This window comes from Triticum urartu, chromosome 2A, assembly GCF_056163025.1.
Source record: "Triticum urartu cultivar PI428250 chromosome 2A, HENAU_Tu73, whole genome shotgun sequence".
In the NCBI taxonomy this organism is placed as follows: Eukaryota; Viridiplantae; Streptophyta; class Magnoliopsida; order Poales; family Poaceae; genus Triticum; species Triticum urartu.
The window spans coordinates 389,230,625-389,234,840 of record NC_141874.1 but is presented as its reverse complement, the minus strand read 5'-3'; positions in this window follow the sequence as shown (position 1 = coordinate 389,234,840).

The window sequence follows — 4,216 nt, the reverse complement described above, 5'->3', positions numbered from 1 at the left end:
TGGCTTCGAAACCTCACAATTTTTGCAAAGGGGCCAACCACTAAGAAGTCATGTATGGGGTTGACCCGATGACTTACGATTACTCTATCATCTGAAGTTCCAAAATGAAATTCAGCATTTTTGGAGCCTACTCCATTCTGCCACAGGCGCCGGCACTAATCAACAGACCATTCATTTTTGCGAAATAAATGTAGGGCAAACCTCATTTCCTTCAACACCCTTGCTCTGAGAACAAAGAACCTGGCGAATATAATCTCCGGTAAGGTCCCTCGGTAGGAGTTCAAAGTAATTTCTAAGAGATGCAGATCTAGGCATTCGATGTGATTGTTATATTGTATCACATTATCCACAACTAGGCCTAATCTTATCTACAAAAGAAGAAAACGTGTTAGTGCCTACATGCAGTTTTGAACATTACTACAAGCCAAGCTATTTGGTTTGAAAGATTTGTAAAATGCACTAACATGCCATCTTCGATCTGACATGATTAACATGGGCATATGATTACATTCTATTAAAATGTAGCCTTCTTCATAAGAGGTTGGAGTGGATGAAAAGTTCCCTAAGAAAACTAGTACAGATGAATCCAAAGGAGAAATGCTTATTGAATGTAACCATATGGATCAAGCAACCAATAAGGGGGGGGGCTGTATGTACCGAAATCCTCCAAAAGAACCTTCAGAAATTGTAGTACATTGTCACTGTAAACTTGGAAAAGGTGTCACAAATTGAACTCCCTTATGGTTAACATTTAACATGAAAGGATCATCACCTCGATATATAGCTTCTCCAGGCACGGAAATCATCTCAAGAAACTGATAACTTGCTCTAGGTCGGGCCCGATAGATTCTAGTGATAAGACCTTCACTGTGCGCAGTTTTGGGGTCAAGCTTGTCGGAATCATTTTCTGAATGACAGACGAACAAACATATTCAAAATTAGAAATAATGTTAATTTGTAGAAGGGGAGGTAGAAGGCGGTTGTTGTACCTGAACGGGTGTGGATCCAATAACAATTTCGGAGTATTTGCCAGACGAGTAGCCCACCACTGTCAATTTCAGCGCAGAAATGACATTGATTCTTGTTGGACCTTCTTGATCAACTACAAGTAATCTCTGAAGTGCAGGTGTGTCCTCGATGACCATACCGTGGTCCACCTTTTGTGATGTCTTCCTGCCACACCAGCAACACACATAAATAGTCCGAAGAGTCATGGAGGTGATGTGGAAGGTACTCAACCCATTGATCGCCTGAAGACAAAAGTACTCGAGTGCAGTATAGCCACGGAGCAGGCGCTCCATGTCACCCTTTGAGAGGTAGACGACGACGAGCTCGAGGTGCTTTAGTCATGGTGGAATAAGAGCGGGCGCGTCATTAAGGGGCGGGAAATGGCATTTCCTGAACTTGGCGACGCACAGCGTGGACGCGAGGCGGAGTGCGGACTTTGGCAGCGACCGCATATGCCCATCATCAAAAGTGAGCTCCTCGAGCTGATCTAGGGCGGGGGATCGGAACCAGTCATCAAGCTTGGCTTGGTCCTCGTCGTTGGAACGGAACTTGCCCATTCTAAGGCCTTTGGTTGGGCCAAGGTGACTGCCAAGGATCTTGGAGAACGCATCCAAGCTTTTGCGATAGCCATGGCAGAGCTCGTGGGTGTCGATGAGGTCTGGAGTTCCATAGGGGGGCGCCACCGCCAGGAAAGGAGGGTTGTCCGCGCCCCATATTTAATTGGGAGGAGGGAGATGATGACTCTCAACATATCATCAGGGAGGCTGCTGATTAAGTCTAGGCCTGCTGGTGTCGCTTGCGTTTCTAGCTCGCCCCGCCTCCGCTTGTTGGCAGCCCCGTTCTCCACCTCCGGAGTCTCCTTGCCAGCGGCGCTTTCTGATAGAAATGGGAGTACAGGGAATATTTAGTTAAAACAGGGTAATAGAAAAGTGTATTGATAACTTGAAGTTATTAGGTAGGGATATAGTAAGAAAAGGGAATAACAATTGGTTGCTTAAATACTACACGATTCATTTGACATTGCTGGGTAAGTCAACAAATGCAGATAGTTGAAAAGAAAACTTACTTCGAACAAAGTCTGGACGGATGATTTTGTCGGGGAAGTTAGCAGATATCTCATGACCAGGCCCTTCTATGTGCAGTGCAATTTTAGTGCCAGCTTTCAGTACATAAAACTTTGCAATTTCATTCCAAAAGCCAGTGCCAAAATAGGAGTCACCATGTTCATCAAGTCTTACAGTAGCAACGATTGTAAATCCATGGTTTGTGTGCAGTATGACATTCGTGGAGCCTTGATGTACGTAAAGGGAAAAATTATGGACTACATAATCTGTTGCATAGCGAGGGATGTCCTGCAGAAAATGGTAGGATTGTTAAAGAAAATATGGTAACATGCAAATATGGTCCCAAATTGAAAGAAGTGTACATAAGTTGAAATCGAAGGACAAAAGTCTATAATTAAGCAGATAGAGTAAACATGATGTCATGGAAATATGAGAGTAATCAAAAGATCAATACATAATTAATGTGCCTAATATAGAAAGAAGAGGGGAAACCCCCTTTGACGTATATGGTGCATGTGGCACCTTTTATCCAAATGTAGCAATATTTAGAATATGTTCAGGAAAGTAGGCCATGCCAACCGATTTAGAGTGAGATTGAACATACCGTGCGCGTCCTCATGTTATCTAGTACGATGAGATGGAATCTCTGGTGGCGGTCGCCAAGTCCTGAAGTGTCGGCGCGCTGTACATTCTATGAATGAAAGAAAACCCTCAAAACAGCTCGAATAAAGATGAATTCACGGCGATTTCTGCCGGGTGATTAAAGGAGGCAGATGAACTGGGATAAGAGATGAGATAATATCTCATTAAATTAGTTACCATGTCGTCCATGAGAAATAACCCTCAGTACGGCAAATTCCCCAACCGAGTGGAGCTGGGTCGACCGCAAGCAACGTCGAGAAAGTCGATGGCGACAGGCGGCGGCAGGCGGAAGTGGCGAAATGCAGTGGGCTTTGCTAGCAGCCTAGCGGCGGCGGCAGGCGTCGAGCTAAGTGTTTACCGCCGTGATAGGCGGTGCCATGGCATAGACGCGGAGGAGCTTGTGCAGGTGTGAATGGGGAATGTACCGGAGGGGCCGAGGGGGTGGTGGGCGGGGTGAGGGTTTTTTTGACGTGGGGATGGTGAGGGTTTTCTTTTTTATTTTTTGAATTGGGTGGTGAAGGTTTTCTGTCCCACAAAGAATTTTGGGGGCGACGGTTTGCTAGAGCGAATCGTGTGTGATTGACGTAGCAGGCAATTAAGTTATTGCACACGGTTCCAATTTTGGGAACCATGTGTGATTGATGTACTACCTTCGTCCTGATTTATTGGTCCCCCGTTGTAATTTTTACCAAAATTTGGAGAAATATTTAATATACTCAGACATAGATAATAAGTGTAGACGTACATAAGCATAGTTCAACCGTAAGTACATAGTTCAACCGTTATTAATCATACTCAAGTGTACATAGTTTGATCCATCCCACATCTCATCTCACATGCGGCCGGCACGATCCTAAAGCTTCTCCAGGTACTCAGCGTACGCGCCGTGCGCCACCCTGCGAGAATACTTCTGCTTGAAGGAGCCAACGGCCCGTCCTCTTGCATGCGCCAGAACACTTAGATACGCGTCATGAATCTTGTGGTGGCAAAATGGGAATCCATAGCCGCCGTTCCAGGTCCTAATACGCCTGTTATGCATTCCCGCATAAAGCTCCCTCAGGATTCGCCTCTTGTACCTCCTCTGGGCATCTTCATCCTCGCTGTCCACATCGTCAGACATCACCTATACAAATAGTAAAATAAATTTGGCATCAAATCACTGATTACATGCCGTGAAGTAGGATTAGGAATTTATGGCTATTTATTTATACATATCCGGAGATTATGGTTCGATTTTTAAGTAGAGTCGTCTATGTACAAACCAATCTTGAAGGAAATAACGCAACAAATATAGGTAGGTCATTCAAAATCAATTGTCAAGTCCTGGCTAGGATTTATTAGCACAAACACTAACCCTAGTCGGATTACTAGCAGAAATCATTTGCACAGATGAAACAACTAATCACTTATCACCTGTACCATTCAAACAATCAATACACTACACGGATCTAACGAAACTTACTCAGATTTCATGGATTGGGAGAACATAACCACATGATTTC